We start from the raw sequence: 19,581 nt of genomic DNA on the forward strand, positions 1-19,581 counted from the left end.
CTCTCTTAAATTGTTTGCATCTGCAAAGACCCTGTTTTCCAATAAGGTCACATTAACAAATACCTAGGATTAGAATTTCAATGTATCTTTTTTATTTTGGTGGGGGGAGGACACAATTCAACTCACTATGGCAGGCATAAATATATCTTCCTGTCTTCCTTCAGGGTGTGGGTAGGACAGTAGAAGAGAAACCAAGCTCCAGTAAAAGACTCTGTGAGGTCTTGACAAATTTTTACCAAAAGACCCCCATTTCAACCCTCTCTCATAGATTAAACACATAGAGCTTCGCTTCCTGAGTGAAGGGGAGAAAACTGGGCACATATACACCCATAAATAACATTCCCTCACCTTTTTTTAATAAGTAAAAGGGAATCCAATCAAACAAACTTCTGTACAAACAAAATTTGGCAAACAACCTTTGAAATTTAAGAACCGCTTATCATTTTGACCATTACTCATTTTTCTTCCTTTTTCTAAGGGCATGGACTCTGTTGTTTAATACATACTGTTTGTAAATGCTATTGAAATTTACGATAATCCTTGAACTAAATGATTAGCAACTAATATTAACCAATAGTAACAGATAATGATGATGATGATGATGATGATGATAATGAATATGATACTGCTGATAATGATATCAATAAATCTGAACAGACATTTCTAAGAATGCCATAGCCTTCTGTTTTTAATCATAATAAGTAACTTTTTAAATGTAGATAAATGCATTCAACTGTTTATTATATCTTACATAATAAGTACAGATAGAGATCTGGAGCTTATTTTAAAAATAAAAAAATTAACCAAGGCTCAAAATAAATATATTCAGTAGGGAACAATAGTCTTGTAACAATGTAGCCTTTAGCAGAGCACCTTGGAGTGATGAATCATTGTACTGGATGATCTTAAACAAGTTTACATATAATTAGAGAGGCATGGAAGTTAGGGGCTGGTATTGTTTTATACAGAAACCTAGCCCAGATATCTAATAAACATTCAGAGATTTGTACTCCTATTATGTAAGAATTACAACAACCCTAACAAAAAAAAAATCTCTAGTCAAACTGTAAAATGATTTTTCACTTCCGTTTCTGAGTCATTTATTGCAAATAGCAAGCCAAAAATAAAAGCACACAATCAGGAAGGGAGTGGAGCTAATTTTGTTATATATATATAAATTTTCAGAGTAGCAGGAGTCCATTCTCTCTCCCTCTCCCCTCCCTCCATATTTCTCTATTTATGTTTCTGTTATATGCAGTCATGAATGCGTGTGTGTGTGCACACATGTGCATGTGTAGGGAGAGAAAGATCTTAAGATGGTGTCTATCATAATACATCTGTCTGAAGACATATACTGTTTTTTTCAGGGATTGAAACCAGGGGTACTTAATTACTGAATCACATCCCCAGCCTTTTTTGTTTTTTATTTTGAGACAGGGTCTTGCTAAGTTGTTTAGGGCCTCCTCGCTAAGTTGCTGAGACTGGCTTTGAACTTGGGATCCTCTTACCTTAGCCTCCCAAGTCACAAGAATTACAGGCGTGTGCCACTGTTCTCAGTAAGACATATACTTAAGATACATTTACATTTTACACATCTGAGAAAAGTTTTCAGGCACTATTCACAAATAGGCACTTATGATTTTTTTAGCTTTTGATCTGTATTATTAATACTTAAACCTTCCAGAGACAAATTTTTCTTTTAAATTATTTTTGAGATTTTACTTTATATAATAAATGCTATTCTTTCCTTCTAAAAATTAAAATCTTGAACAAAACCTCTGTTTTCCCAAATCCTGGCTTTTTCTTGCTTGCACCCTAGCTATACTTGTTAGCCTTAACCTTGCTCGACACTGACATCTGGTTGTCCCTCTCTGATCTAAACACTGGAATCCTTTACCACTTAAATACTTATTCCCTGTGTCTAACCCTGGGTTCCCAGCCCTACTGCTTGTGATCTGACACATTAAGACCTGATCCTTCCAGGTTCATCTGGTCACTCTTCCAGGGGAGAAAAGTGCAAAGTAAGCTCTGATCTCTGACCCAAGGAGCAAAAACCAAAACAATACAACAAAACAAGAACAACAAAAGTAACTCTATCCTCCCTTAGCAGAATCAAACATAATTGCAAGATTTGAATTTAACTTATCTCTGGGGTTATATGTTATGTAATAAATGGATGCCTCAGCCCTCTTCTCATCCTCTCCCTGGTCATCTCTTTACCAGGACCTGGAAGCCCAATCACGATTACATCTCCAAGGGCTGGGGACCATTCCTCCTGGGCTGCTTCAACACTACTACTGGACCTGTGGTCCCCACGTAACCAGGTTTTGGAACAGGATCCATCTACTTCCTCCATCCTGTCCTGAACCTGCTAAAGAAACCTCTGATACATTAGATAAGATAGACGAAAACACTCTGCTCCTCAAATCCTAGAAAATACCAAAGCTCCAGAAATAGCTGCCTATTTTTCCTTAAGTTCCTGAATGCTCAAATCTCTTCCACTACCGACTCAGTCTGATTCCTAAACATAAAAAAAAAAAAAAAAAAAAAAAAAAAAAATCTGCCTGCTTTCCACAGAAACTTTCAGTGACTGTTTCTGTAAACTCACCAGATCTTTAGGCATTGATTCCGATCATTATCCATTATCCCTTAGAATCTCATTCAGCTGTCTTAACCCATGAAGGCAGTAGTTTTGCTTCTATGGAAAGAAAGAGGAAGCACAATGGGTTGGTAAGTTAATGGAGTCCAGAAAAACCAGTGCATATCACACCAGGAAATTAAGGGGCTAATAGAAAACTCACTGCCACTTTGCATAGAGAAATTTAAGAAACAAATGTTGATGCTCTACTCAGTAGCAATAGAGTACTATGTTTCTTTGGGTCCCTTATGTAACAGACCAAGAATCCAAGGGGAGGGAGAAACTCAAAAGATGGTTAAATGCTAAGAAAGCCACAACCGTCTGAGAGCATACCTCTGTGGGCCTGAACCTCCTGGCACAATCTAGCAGTTACAAAACTCAGAGTGAGTATCAGTGAGCAAGCAGGACCTTGGCCCAGAGACCAGTATATTCAAATGCTGGTCTAAATAATAGATAATTATTTATTGCTGGATAAATAATAGAGAATAATAGCAATTGAAGTATTCTAAAATAGATCTGAAATGGTTTTATGTCAAAAATATATACCATCTCAATGTAGATGTATTTGTAGATAGACATATCATTGTTAAAGTTAAAAAAAGAAAAGCCACAAGCAAAATTAAGCAAGAGAAATTCTTAACACTCTTTGCCATGTTTAATCACACAGTTCTGACCACTTGCCTTGGTGTGATGGATGAAGCTGATAATGGAAGAATTATATCACCAACAGGCATTATATTCATGAACTTGATGCAAGAGCAACTTTTCTCACTAGAAAATTGAATCTTCTGAATTAACAGCCACCAGCCTGTTGGAAGGGTAGTGTACAAGGGCATTATTTATAAGAATAAAAATGGCATAATAATAATTAATGACCCTACAAATAGTATAGAAGTGGATTTTTCTTTTTAATTGACCTCTCCCTGCCAATGATACTGAGCATGATACAAGCTGTTTCTTCACAACTCCTGTGATTGAGCTTTGACCACATGTGGAAAACTAACACTTATAGATAATTTTGAATGGGTTGTAGTACCACTTGATAATTATATTTGGAAAACATTGAGTTTATACTAACATGGGATAACCATGATACCCAAAAGAGATACTAAAGGTAAATAAACAACCCAGAAGCTCAGTATTCCTATTTCCATACTCAAAAACACTGAGGCAGAAAAGTCCCTTTGATATTCTTGAAATCAATTATAGAAGTTATACATAAACAGGACTTGTTTTACATGACTTTAATATGTGATAAAGAAAAATCACAAATCAGTGCAGAAGTGAAGCAATGCATGATAAACATGCTGTGATAAATTTACATCTGCATCTCATAAATAAATTTCGGAATTACATGTAAAAAATAAAACTTTATGATGCTTATAGTAATATATATGTATATATATATATATATACACACATATACAAATGTACAGAGGGAAAAGGTCATGGAGGTCATCTTGAAAGTCATGAAGAGTTTTTAAAGTAAAAGATTTACACAGCTAACTATGTAGAGCTATTATGATTCCATATGCCCTAAAAGTGAAAAATAAAAATTGAAAAGGCAAATACAAATGGAAAAAAATTACACAAGAAATATAACTGACAGTCAATATATGCAGAGCATGCACAGGTTAAGATGAGAAATCTTAAGATTCCAATAAACAAATTAGAAATGCCATAAGCAGATACTTCAAAAAAAGTAGAAGCGCAGACACATGGAAAATGTTAAATCCCACTTGTGATCAAAAAATAAAAATGTGAATAAGATTTTTTTGTGCCAACCCAGTTAGCAATATCTTCGTTATTTTTGTATTCTTTTTAGTTCTATACAACATTAAGATACATTTTGACATAATCACAAAAACATGGAATATAATTTGCTCTGATTCAGCCCCCAGCACTCCCCCCTCCCCCAGTGCTCCCCTCCCTCTACTCTTCTGCAATTGATTTATAGGTATGTCTAAAATTTCTTTAATTTGTTTTAATTAGTTACACGTGATGGTAGAATGCACTTTGATCCATCATATATAATGGAGTATAATTTCTCATTCTTCTGTTATACACGATGTAGAATCCCACTGGTCATATAGTCATACATGCACATGGGGTAATCATGCCTGATTCATTCTGCTGTCCTTCCTACCTCCACACCCCCTCCCCTCCCTTCACTCCCATATTGGTGTCTTGTGGATGCGCCTGATGTTGGGATTCACTGTGCTATGTTCATATGCGTTCATGGAGAGTTTCATTGTTCTTCCCTTTTCCCGTCCCTCCTTCCTGCACCTCAATCCTCTTGGTCTACTCTACTGATCTTTCCTCGGTTTTGATGAAATTCCCTCTCCCATTTTTTTTTTTTCTTTCTCTTTCTTTCTCCCACCACCCCCCTTATTCTGGATTAACGTTCACATATCAGAGAAAACATTTGACCTTTGACTTCTGGGAACTGACTTATTTCACTTAGCATGACTGTCTCCAGTCAACATCCTACAGTGACACAGCCACATCAACGTTTTTAGCAGCACAAGTCACAACAGCCAAGCAATATTTTTTAAAGGAATACTTAGTTCTACTTCATCCCTACCAGAGTTAGTGGAACAGAAACAGAGGAAATGAGACCTGCTAATTGTAAGGAAAGAAATAAAGATTGCCTCCAGCGAAAGAAGGGAATTAATTACCATCTCTGGTACTTCAAGTCGCACTGATGTCAGAGGTCCTGGTCTATTCCAATGTGCATACCCAGGCTATTCACCCTCCAAAATGGTTCTGAACTTTGCCTTTTAAATCCAAAACTATCAAGCTTCACCACACTGTGCTATGCCTTATTTCTAGTTATACACACTCTTTAACCATAATCCTCATTTTGGCTCTCTCAGTCTTTTAGATGGAATCTAATCTCTGCTGTCTGTTCTGAACTTGACTGCTTTCTGCTTCAGTGATCAATGCTCCATCTATCTGGTAGAGTGCCCAATCTTGGCCTCCCCAGCCCCATCTGATATGCTTCTATTCAAGTTGTATATGGCATTGTCTGTACCACAGAGAAATGAAAGGAGTCAACTTTACTGCCTACCTTCCAGGATCCACGCATCCTGTTCAATGGTGTACACACATTATTCCGTGGGAGTCCTCCTAATCCTCTGGGTTAGCAGGTTCTATTGTTTTTATTTTACCTGTGAGGAAGATGTGCAGTGACCTCCCAGCCACACACAGTTGATGATTCCAGGCCAAATCAATTTGACTCCAAACTTTTCCCTACTGCCTCCTTGAGCACCAGGGGCTTTGATTGTAGAATACATCTGAAGGCCATGGTTTGACATACAGAATAAACTCCTGTTATAATAAACAATGTAAATATAAAGTCCTACTGCAGTTACTGCATCCAGCTAGGGAAATCAAATATTTCCTGGGAAACAGCTCAGTACTAAAGTAAACAGAGCTATTTATTATTCTTTATAAACCATCACTCTCTATGGCCTTTCTAGGAATAGGAATTGACAGATTAAAACAAAAACAAATGAAAAACCATACCATCCCATAGCACTGAAAGGCCACAGACCAATAGGAAAACACATTCAAATGTAAAACTGGATATCAGCAGGCCAGTATCTCGAGTGGGACTTTCCCTGTGGCCCCAGAATGGGCACCAGTCAACAGATGAAATCCACAGGCGCTAAGCCTCTATATCTAAAGGGACAGACACCTTCTCTCAGGATTTATTAACGGGCGAAGCCAACCCTACCATTGACAGCCATCAACTCAGCCCATACTCTCTCTCTGGTCCATGTGAGAAGCCTGAGGTTGGAGGGCATTGACCGGAGCCCCCACCCCTGCAGACAGTCAGTGAGGACATTTTTTTTTCCCTCTATCCCAACAAGCTTGGGGATGTGCTACTTCAGAGAATTCCCTGTAGACTTGGGACTGACTATAAGAGGGAGATGAGGCAGAATGCAGCCTGGTGAGAGTGCTGTAGACAGACCTTGGACACAGAGATGTGGGCCCACTTTTCACCGTGGATCTCTGAAGGTGAGAGGCTTCCTAGAGGTTCCTTGCAGCAGCACAGCAAGTAAGAAGTATAGGGTAGTCCTCTTGGGAAGAAAAGGTCACACCCCTACCCATGTTTCATGGCATAAGGCAAGGAAGAAAATCTCTGTGGTATCCATAGCAGAGGAGGGATATGGGGCAAAGGGGACACCCAGAACAAATGAAGTGACACCTACCAGAGAGGGGCCTGAAGGCATGGACCACGGTAGAGCTGTTGCTCTCTTAGGAAGTCCTCATTGACAGAGACAAGACCTTTGCCTCAGAGAGGCCACCAGAAACAGATAGACCCACATGCACCAGAGCAAGACCCAGGCACCTTTCCTCAACTGGCAGGTGGCCAAGTGTATGTTGCTGCCTCCTCTATCCAAATGCCCTCACCCCGATCCTGGATGACCTATATGTACAGAGTGAAGGGGAGGAGAGATATCTTAGAAGTAGACCCCCTGCCTGTCCCCCACTCGTCTTTCTCCCTCTCTCCCCCACTCCCACCCCTTTCCGTCTCCCTAGCCCTCCTTCTTTTCTCACCTCCCTCTCCCTGTCTTCCTTTCTCTTTGCTTCCCTCTCCTCCTCCTCCTCTTCCCTCTCCATATTCCTCTTGGTCTTTTACTGCATCCCCCTCCAATTCACTCATTGGATCCCTTGAGCTAGGGGTTCAAGGAACTGAATTTTAAATTAGATTTGAGTTTGAATTTTACTCATCAAAATGATTAGGACATCTGTGGTTGCTGGGGATTAAGCAGTGGGGAGGGATGGATATATGGAGCACAGAGAATTTCTAGAGCAGGGAAAATACTTATTGGTAGATAAATCTCATTTTAGACTTGTCCAAACCCATAGAATGTACAATACCAAGATTAAACCTTAATATAACCCGTGGACTTTAGGCAATGCTGTGCCAGTATAGATTCATCTATTATAATTGTTGTAGGATAAAATTTCTATGAAATTCTAGAAAGTATAACCTAGTCTCTAGTGACAGGAAGCACATCAGTCCTCTGGGGAAAGGGATAAAAGGAGAAATGTGTTACAAGAGGGCACCAGGGAATTCTGGGGCGGGATGGAAGTGTTCATTATTCGGACTGCAGTGATGACGTCACAGGTATTACCTATGTCAAAGTTCATCACGTTGTGTCCTTTAAATGTGTGCAGTTTATCATGTGTTGATCACACTTTAATTAAAAGTAAAACATTAAGTTGTCAAAATGTTTTGGTATCTACTTACGAGGCCATTAAAGAAGGAAAAAGAAGGTTCTATATAGTGGAAAGAAGTTATAGGGAAAAAATAAGTCCTTAATGTATCCCAACTGAGTTGTCCAAGGTAGATCATATTGTAACATACAACTCTTTCCAGAACCTTCCCAAAAGTAACCCATTTTAGGGAACAAACTACAAGGATGACTGGGGTGCACTCTAATTTTCTAGAGTAGTTTTTTTTGGGGGGTGGGGAGCACTTAATATAATTTCCTTTCCATCACTTAATATAATCACTAGAAATCAAGGCACCACAAGTTTAAGAATGGAAAAAAAAATCAAAGAAATCAGTCAAATTTATGCATGACAGGTGAACCTGAGTTGGACCAACAGCCCCATCCTTGTGACTCATCTTAAAACTACAGAAATCTGTAACCCTGTGTTTCCAGGAGAGCTAGCCATACTGCTCTGCAGATGAGTCATGAGAAACCTGGCCAACCATGCTTGACAGCCTCAAACCACCTCCTGTGGAGTCGGCCGTTTTCTTTCTGCTCATTTTTATTCCTTTTTTTTTTTTCTCTCTTTCTCACTGATATTTCTTTCCAGAATCTATCCTTATTTGAATCAGTATATTTTAAGAACATCCTATCTGTCGCCCTATGAAAAGGACAATAAGACTTTCAAAAATCACTCTAACTACAAAGTGATTCTACTGTATGTTTCTTACTTACAAAAGTAAAATGGAATTTTTTTTCTCCTCCAACAGAAAACGGTCCAGATTCTCCACAGTCTCCAATCTCAGTTTGATACCATGATTGCCATAAATAAATTCTTACGCACTCAAACCAGTTTTGCCCTTTTCCCAGGAGGCTTTTGTAAAGCTCAACATAAACTCAGCTATCTCATATGATGCAATTGTGATTTAGGAAAAGCAAAGACCATCATCAATACACAGTTTCATCCACCCACTCCAACAGCCCAATCTATCTGCAGCCAAGTCCCCAAACCCTGAAACTCCCACCCACAAGCTGCCAAACCCTCTGGTTGCCCTATCACTGGCAGATGCTACGATGCTCTGTCAGTAAAAGGTTTGTGAGAAACTGAAAAGTGTACAAAATCAAACAGAATGCAAAGACATTTTTACTGAATTCAGTATTTCGGGATTCTGGAATATTTAATGCTTTGGAATTGAGAGATTTTGGGATCCACAGCCCTATGCTTCTCTTTCTGGCCCACTAAAAAAGAGTTGCTACCTGCCTACTCTAAGGAATCAGAGATGGCAGTTTGCCCCAAGAAAAGCATCAGATACACACAACTTGGTAAATATAAAACATTTCATTCGCTGGGAGCTTGCATCTGCCATGGTCATTATTTCTACATTTAAGCAGCACAATGAATACTCAAAAGTGGAGTGAAAGTTACTTTGCTGGGGGAGAAGCCATGGTCCATAGATTGATCCATGCCTAAGATGTTGACTTGGTGGCACAATAAGCTGAAATGCTGTGACCACAGCCACGTGACTCCTAAAGAACTCACTGGTCCTTCACCAAATCATGCAGCTTTTTTTGTTTGTTTGTTTTGTTTAATCTAAAAAACAATTAATTCCAATACTCCAGGCCCCTTGTTTTACCTGTGGGAAAGTTGAGGCCTGGGAGTTTTAAAGATTCACCCATTTCATACACCTCAGAGAGAAAAATGACCAAAATCCAGACTTTTACCCCCTCTCTTTGTTTCCCAGCCTGACACGAGCCTACTGTTTCCACATACACTCTCCCCGCTCAGACCTTACCTCTGCACTATTACCCAGGTACTCCAAATCCCAAAAACTGCTTCTCTGCTACTTGGGCCAAATTCCTATTTCCTTATTTTTAATGCAATCCCTCCTGGCATGACACTGCCCTTTTTCCTAAGACCCCGACCCTTAAACTCAGGCTTCTTAAACTTCCTAACCAGTACCCACTACCTCAGATTTGGCTCCATCCAGTCCCAGGGCTCTCTTCTCTGAAGGCCGCAGGCCTCCCTCAGTTGCTGAGGCCTATTAAGGACATATTTTATTAGTTTTCTGATATGTCAGCATGGTGTCAGCATTTCACTGTGCTGCAGCAAATTACTACAAATTCAGTTGCTTAACACAAATCTATTATTCTGCAGTTCTGTGGATCAGAAACCTTACATGGATCTGAGTGGACTAACATCAAATTGTCGACAAGGCTGTGTTCCCTTCTGGAAGCTTTCGGACGAATTCATTTCCTTGCCTTTTCTGTCTTTCAGGGGCCACACACATTCTTTGACTTGTGGTCCCTTCTTCCATCACATGGCCTTATCTGCCTCTGTCTTCTACTTTTAAGGAAACTTGTAATCATATTGAACTCACCAGAATAACTCAGGATAAACTCCCTATTTTAAGGTAAATTGATTAGCAACATTAAATCCCCTTTGCCGTGTAAATTAATGTATGCACAGATTCTGGGGTTGAGGATACGGACATCCTAGCGGGGAGTGGATTATTCTGCCTACTATAAATATCCTTTCTCTCTTGTTCTTGTCAGACCCTTCTCCTCCTCCTCCCTTGACACTCCCCACCCCATATATTCTTCTAGAGAAGAAAGGATCCTGGATTGACTGAATCTCCAAATGACCCCAGGGGCATAGTTTGTCTCACCCACTCTCCTCCGAGTTCTGGGTAGGTCATTGGCAGGACCACTCCACTGCCCTCTGTCTGCATTGTACTTTCATTACTCCTAGAGTCAGGGAGGGCTGAGGAGCCTAGAAGTAGACTAGGAAATGGCAGGATATGTTGTGGAACCCAAAGATCCAGAAAGACAAGCACACACACAGTGCCATTGCTGGTCACCTTGGTGCCAATCATGCCCAACATAAATACACAGGCCACTGAAGGTATGTGTTGAGCCTTCAACAGGAAATTTCTTGGGAACAGACTTCACAGTCAAAATCATGAAAATCCACTACATTGTCAGTTAATCTTTTTGCTTTAGGACCAAAAAAAAGCCACAAATCAGACATTTGCAGTCATTGTAGAATCAGACTTAGAGTGCCCTATAAACCAAATGTAAAGACTCACATTTTTTAACTTTGAAACAAAGATTGACAGGAAGTTGTGAAGATAGAACAGAAAGGTCCCTCGTGCCCTTCACCCAGCTTCCCCCAATGGTTGCATCTTACATAACTAAAGTACAATATCAAAATTAGGAAACTGACATTTGCATAACATATGTGTATAACTCTATGCCATAATACATTTTTTAAAATATAACTGGACAAATATATATGTCTTACATCCACCACTCAATCAGAACCCTACAAAGTTAGCAGCAGCACTCTATGGAAATTACAGACTTGTCTTCTACAACAGGTCTGGATTGGGTGGCATCTGAGGACCCATATAATCCTCAAGTCAAGTATGCAGTAAAGCACAGAACTTGCCAAGAACCCATGCCAGTAATGTGAAACCACTGCCACAGACTTCCCCTGCCCTGCTGGGAGCCCTCAGTCCTCTTGGCACACCTGCTGAAATGAGGAAATGCTCCTTAAACATTTTCATATGGTTTTCCTCAGTGTACGGCAACTATCTTCAAACTTCAAAGATGCCAAACATCTCAGGGAAGAAAGATGGATAAGCTGATCAACCCCATCTAGGGGATTTCATTCCTCTCCACACCATGCAGGAATTCAAGTCAAATCCTCTGAATTAGACTCACAAAACATCACAGAATGTTACACCAACAATGGCCCTGAAAGACTTTCTCATTTTTTGGTCCAATGTTACTATTTACACATGAGGAAATTGAAACTTGGAGGTGGAGGAAGGATTGCTCAATGACACAGCTAGTGAGTGGTTGTTCCAGTATTAGAACCCGGGTCTTCTAACTTCCAAACTGCACATTTTCTAGTTTCCATGATTTCTACCCAAAATATATATCTCCTTAAATTTCAACATGATTTTTATTGAGATTTCAGGAACATGTACTTGAAGGTTAGATAAGCAATGGAATAACACAATCAGCACCATAAGACCATGTAGAATGAATTTGCATGAGGCGTAAGTTGATAGGAAGCGACCAGGAAAGAGGCTATTGGAATACACCAAGGAATATATATCATGGTGACTTCAATTAAAGTGATGGCAGTTAAGTTGGAAAGACATGAGAGGATGTATTTTGGAAATAAAATCAGCTAAACTCTGTCATCTAGGTCATCAGCTACAAATTTCTGAATCCCCCAAGGAGGCCTAAGCATTTAGACTATAACCATGGAATTGATCAAACATGAGTAACCTGTGTTGGGCTATACCTGGAACTTGGCCTGATTTTCACATCACAGTAGAACCCACCAAGAGCTACTTGGTACAACTGTTCCATTTGTCTTGGCAAGCAACACCTACTTCTTTCACACATTTATAGATCAAGCTCTCGCCATGTACAGATGAATGCCTAGAAAACTGATACGAAAACTACAGGTTTAGGCTCAGTTGTGCACCTGGAGTAGGCTACTGATCACCCCTGTGTCGGCTCTGCCCTGTCTATCAATAAGCCCAGTAAAAGCTTCCTCCCTGGTGTGCCCCGAAAGGTTGCTGGCATAAACATCAAATGAGACCTGAACCATTAAGCACTGGAAATATGGCAGACACGTGGATTTACCCCTTCTACCCAAGATCCTCTGCTCACTGAAGGAACTGGAATCCTGTCCTGAAAACCTAAGCAGCCAACCAGAGGAACCTGACCTCTTATCTAAGGTCTGTAGCCCTTTCCTGAGACTGGTGGTCCACACTCCTCCCTGTATCTCCCATACTCCTCCCAGGCTGGCAACCCAGATGCACACTGACACCAACTATAACTGCCCTGAAGAGTTTCTTGCTGCTCTCCACATGTTTCTCTTGGATGAGATGCTGGACCACATGAAAGTTGATTTTGCCACATTCTTCCCAGCTTAAGTCTAGGAAAACTTGGGAGAAAATCTGCCTAATTTGTTTATTTTACTGGGGGAAAGAGAATGGGTGAGTGTCACATATGGCTAATTGAAATGTAAATTAATGTAAGAGAAATCAGGCAAAATCCAGAAAAGTTAAAGACGCATGAATCCTAGGAATGTGCCTCAGGAATATGAATGATATGTCTACTAAAAAAAAAAAAAAAAAAAAAAAAACTAGTTTTGTTCACAGCCACTTTATTCTTAATAGCAAAAAATTTTACCAAAAAAATCATAAATAGCCCAAAGTTTCAACAAAAGGAATGGGTAAGGGGTAACATAGTTATAAAATGGAATATTTTTAAGACATACTAATATATTCAATAATACAAATGAGTCTTAGAAATATTATGTTGCAAAGTAACCCAAATTCAAAAGGTACATACTGGATGATTCCATTAATAAGTTTCAGAACAGGCAAATGCTAACTTAACTATTTCAAAACAGTGATTACTTCTGGCGGGGCACAGGGAGTGGGAGTACTGACTAAACTAAGAGAGGAGGAAACTTTCTGGGATGATAGATATATTCTATATTTTGACCTGGGTGGTGCTCACATGATCTTATACATGCATAAAAAGTTATCAAATGGTGCATTTACCGTATCTAAATTAATTACTACCTCCAAAGGTACAAAAATAAAAAAGAGCACCAATATATTATCAGTATAAAACGTTTTAAGAATAGAAGTTCATTGGATTAGACAAAGGGGAATGAAGGGAAGGAAGTGGGATGGGAATAGGAAAGAGAATAGAACAAATCAGACACAACTTTCCTATGTTCATGTGAACACACGGCCAGTGAAACTCCGCATCATGCTCAATTACAAGACTGGGAAGTTACAATTCACATACGTAAAATATGTCAAAATACAACCTACTGTCATGTGTATCTAAAAAGAACAAATTTTAAAATTAATTCCAAAAAAGTAAGCAAAAGAAAATATTTTAAACAGAGGTAAGAAAAAGAGTAAATAAATGTTACACTCAAATGTAACTACTAAATCTCTTTGTAATTGTGGGGGTTTTTTAATTCACAAATCATCTGCTTGCTAAACCAATTTTTCCTATGAACATTTTTATCATTTTATTGTTTTTCTCAGAAGCAATCTTCAAACATTTTAGCAGCAGAAACCCTTCCTGAAACAAAATTGTATGTGAACACATAAACACATAAACATTGCCCCTGTCAAAGTCCATTTAGGAAGCCAGGCCCTACCTGCTGGCCCTGTTCTTTGTCCCCCTCTGGCAGCTTTGAGCCGTCCTCATCACATCCGCATGGTCAGAAAAATTCACTGTCTCAGTTTCACTTTTAACTGCTGCATTCTGGTTCGCGAGTGACCCCCAATTTCTTTAACTCTGACAGTGATGAAAAGATCAACACCTGAGTATTCAGACTCTTCTTTCCACCCACAAAGGAAATTCTGCAGTTGTCTGATGAGAACTGACCCCGTTCATCACCTCGCCCACCCCAAATATCCCTCAAAAAAGATCGTTTTGTCCAATCCAGTCAGAAGTACTTTTTCGGGTAGACAGGGGCACTAAGCCAAAAACACTTATGGAGTCCTACACGGGAAAGGAAGAGAATCATCAACTGGAAAACAGATCCAGGAAGTAGAAAGTTGAGGAAGAAGGTAAAGCTGGGTCCAAAAATGTATTTGAAAGAAATTTGGGACAAAACAGTAATGCAAAAAAATTGCTATGAATTTTTGTTTGCTTTTTTTAAATCTAAGATCAGGTCTTCTTTATTGATTTATGAAGTGCATTTTGCATCATTTCTTAACTCTGCTAGCATTTCTATGATTGAAATTTTATAATTTTATTCTAATCGATAAATAATTATACATATTTATGAGTACAATGTAATGTTTTGATATATGTTTATATTGTGGAATGAGTAACTCAAGCTAGTTAACAAATCCATCACTTCACATACTTATTTTCTTGTAGTGAAAATATTTAAAATTTTGAAATATATTGTGCATTATTATTTATTATAGTCTCCATTATGTGCAGCAAATCACTGAAGCTTATTCCTTCTAACTGAAACTTTGTACACACTTTGATCCACATTTCCTTGTCCCTACCCACCCCTCTTTCCCAGTTGCCGGTAATCATCATTCCACACTTCTATGGCTTAAACTTTTTAAGATTTCACATATAAGTAAGCTTATATGGTATTTGTCTTTCTATGCTTGATTTGTTTCACTTAACATAATGTCCTCCAGGTTCATCTATGTTGTCACAAATGACAGATTTCTTTTTTAAGGCAGAATAGTACTCCATTGTGTACATACATTACATTTTTGTTATCCATTCATCTCAAGATGGACACCTGGGTTGCTTCCATATCTTAACTGCTGTGAATGATGCTGTGATCAGGGGAGTGCAGATACCTCTTCAGTGTACTGATCTCAGTTCCTTTGGATGTATACTCAGAAGTGGGATTGCTGGATCAGCGGTAACTCTATTGTTAGTGTTTTGGAAAAGCTCCGGACTGATTTCCATATGGCCACATTAATTTACATTCTTACCAATGGTGTCTACATATTTTTTCTGTACACCCTCACCAACACTTATCTTTTCTTTTTATGATAATCGCCATTCTAACAGGTATGATGGGTTATTATTGCACTGTGGTTTTAATTTTCATTGCCCTGATGATTAGTGATAAGGTTGTTTTCCTTATCTGTTGGCCACAACATGCTTTTCTTAAGATAAGTTAACTAGTGACCCACTCGATGTGATTCTTTTTTGTAGTACAGCATTTTCTGCTGATTTAAAATGAATTTGTAATTTCAATAATATACTGATATGCAATATACACTTTGTAACTATTTCTAGGCTTTTGATTCTATTCTTGTAATCCACCTGCCTCCTTCTGAACCAGTTCTAAGGTGAACAAATTTTCAAAGTTTTTTAATATGTTTTAATAACTTATACGGCAAGTCTCCCTTCAGTACCTTTGAAATAATTTTTCTTAGATATTTTAGAATATTTGTGGTTCCATCTACGCTTTGCATTTCCAATTTCCAAATTCTGATATTGTGATTTTTGTTACAATCAATTTATTAAGTAATTTGGGGGAAAATTACACTTTCATAATCTTGAGTATTTTCATCCAAAATATATGCTCTACTGCTACACTTACTCAAGTCTTTTCTTGTCCCTCAAAAAGTTTTGATGCTTTTTTCATGTAGTTTAACACGATTCTTGCTAAATTAATTACTGGGTATCTGTATTTTTTATTGTGATTGTGAAAGGAATTTTTTTCTATTATATTTTCTAGTGGTTTGTATTGATTTATAAGAATGCTATTATACATGCACAAACACACATATACATACATGTATATACATATGTGTCTGTTTGTATGTGTACACACACATTAACCAGACAGCTTACCAAACATTCACATTAGCTCAAATTTTTTCATTTGGGTCTGGAGTTGTGGCTCAGTGGTAGAGCACTTGCCTAGCATGTGTGAGGCACTGGGTTTAATTCTCAGCACCACATATAAATAAATGAATAAAATAAACATCCATCATGCCTAGAAAATTTTTTTTAATAATTTTTTTCATTTGATTCCTAATATTTTCTAATTTTTTAAGGTGACAATTTGTCTCTTCCTTTCCAATATTTATACTTATTCCTTGTTCAAAACAATGGCTAGGAACACACATAATAAAGCTAAGTATTTTCAGTGACAATGGAATGCATTAATGGAATGCTCCTAAGTTTTCATCATTGAGATGTTTTCTCTTAGTTTCTCATGCATAGGCTTCTAATGTGTTAAGAAAATCTACCTCTCTTAGGAATTTAATATAGTAATTTAATATAGTAGGAATTTAATACAGTAAATTTCATTAAATGTCCTTCTGGGATTATATTTGTCCTTTTCTAGTCCACTTAATGTAATGAATTACATTAATAAATTTCATGTTAAACTACCCACAAATCCCTGAAATAAGTCCAACATTACATGGTTATGATATAATATCTTTTCATATAGTGCTGAATTTATTCCTGAGTATTTACATCTATTCTCATAGATGGATTGGTACAGTTGTGTGTGTTTTTTAGTGTGGGCATACTAGTTTAATCAGATTTAGCATCAGAATTATACTTACTTCAAAAAGATGAATTGAGAAGATTTCTATGTATTTCTAATATCCAAAACTGTTGCTTTAAAAAAAGGATATCCCTGTTTCTTGAACATTTCCAGAGCTTTTCCACGAATGATAAGCTGAAGCTTTCTGGGTGGAATAGACCTTCAACTATCTATTTCTTCCTCATATGGTTCCGGGTGGGCACAAGACTTCTTTAATTTCTTTAATTGGTTTTGGAAAATTGATACATTTTTCTTAAAAAAATGACCATTCTGTCATGACTTTCCAATCCCTTAGTTACTTTCCAATCTCAGTTACAGCTGAGTGTCATGCTTTTCTGTGGCATCCTTCTTCTTGTTGGGCCCATGGTTTCGTGCCCTACTGTTGTAGATGTTTTCCTTTCCTCTTTGACTTATAAGAACTTTCAGTTTTTTTCTCAGCATACTAAATGGATTTACCATCCACCCTCTTTATATTTACCAATTCTCTAATTTCTGCATTTAGCTTTGTTAGTTTTATCTTCTAGCTCTTCAAAGGTATTCATTGTTCTGATTTCTTCATTCATTCTTCTCATTTGTCACATTCAATACTAAAACATGCTTAAGGCTACAAGATCTGCTTTGAGTCTTTCATATCTAGAAGATACAACATTGAAATATATGAGCCAAACTATTATAAGTACAAGAAGTTGAGATGACCTCAGTAACTGCAAGAAGTTTCTGACTCAACTCTCAATAATTGTTAAAATAAGTGTATAATAAATGAAGATACACAAAATTTGAATTTGAAAAACCAGCATTATGTATAAAACCTTATACCCTATACAGACTATCTGCATTCTTTCCAAATGTCCACATTAAACATTTACAAAATGTGACTATATAGTGGTCCAGACAGAAAATTTCCAAAAGCAGAAGATACATAAACCAGAGTCTCTGATCACAATGTCATAAAAAATTGAAATTGATAATGAAAGATTAATAAAGCCAAAAATATCTAAGCACTTGTATGTTTCAAAAGACACTCTCTTGCTGGGTATGGTGGCATGCCTGTAATCCCAGCAGCTCGTGAGGCTAAGGTAGGAGAATCGTGAGTTCAAAGCCAGCCTCAGTAACTCAGTGAGACCCTGTCTCTAAATAAAATACAAAATAGGGCAGGGGATGTGGCTCAGTGGTTGAGTTCCTTTGAGTTCAATCCCTGGTACCCACCCCACCAAAAAAAAAAAAAGGACACTCTCTTAAATCGTTTTTTGGGGGCAAGGAGAAAATGTGTACATTAATGACAATGAAAACTACTCTTAAAAATAACAGAATGAATCAAAAACTATTACCCTAGGTAAATGTATGATTACACAAACGGTATGCCTCTACTTCATGTACAAACAGAGAAACAAAATGTGTCCCATTTGTTTATAATAAAAATGAATTAAAAAAAAAAAAAAACTTAAGAATACAGCCAAAGTTACCAGATCCTCCTATAGTCAACCACTGCTCTTACCTCCAACCACATACCTGTTCTAGAACTTCATATAAATACAATCATTTGGTGTATATTATTTCGTGTCTGGCTTCTTTCACTGACCATGATGTATTTGGATTTGCTTTTGTTGCTGCATACATCAGTAGTTCACGTGTGCACGTGTGTGTGTGTGTGTGTGTGTGTGTGTGTATAAATTACACCACATTGATCCTCCTGGTGATGTACACTTCTTTCCAATTTGGAGCTAGTATAAATAAGGTTGCAAACATTCTTATAACATGTCTTTTTATGGGCATATGTTTTTGTTTCTTTTGGATAAATACCTAGAAATACTTCTAGGTATACCTAGTATTTCTAGGTATTTCTGGGTCACACCACAAGTATATGATTAATTTTATAAGAAATTACCAATTTTTTTTCCAAAATGATATACAATTTATACTCTAACAAGCAGTCTCTCCACATCCTCCCCACTTGTCTCTTTTTAAATTTAGTCCTCCTACTGGATGTGAAATGATATTCCATTGTACTTTTAATTTGCATTTTTCAAAGACTAATTATATTGAGAAATTTCATGTGCTTATTGACTTTCGTACATCCTTTTTATGAGCAAACTTCTCAGATGTTTTGCCTATTTTGTGATGGTTTCTCTATTGCTGATTTATAGGAATGTTTATTCATTCAGGTCACAAGTCCTTTGTCAAATGTGTTTATTGCAAATATTTTCTCTCACTCTTTTATTTTTAAGGTAACTTTTAATGAGCAAAAGATTTTAATTCCAATTCATCAACTTCTTCATTCCAGTTTAGTACTATTTTTGCCTTTTCTAAGAAATCTTTCTCTAAATCACATTTGTGAAGATAGTCTCATGTTTTCTTCTAGTTTCAAATTTCATATTTGGGTCAGTGATCTATCTCAAAGTACTTTATTTTTCGGTATTGTCTTATATGGAATTATGTTCTTCATGGCCTTTTCCAATTGCTTGCTGCTAATCTATAAATATATAATTAATTTTTATACATTGACATTGCATCACATGGCCTTTGGAAATTCACTTATTAATTCTAGTTGGTTTTCTGAGGGAGAGTGGGAAGCCAGTACCAGAGTTTGAATCCAGGGACACTTAACCACTGAACTA

The sequence above is a fragment of the Sciurus vulgaris genome (genome assembly GCF_902686455.1).
Source record: "Sciurus vulgaris genome assembly, chromosome: 15".
Lineage (NCBI taxonomy): Eukaryota > Metazoa > Chordata > Mammalia > Rodentia > Sciuridae > Sciurus > Sciurus vulgaris.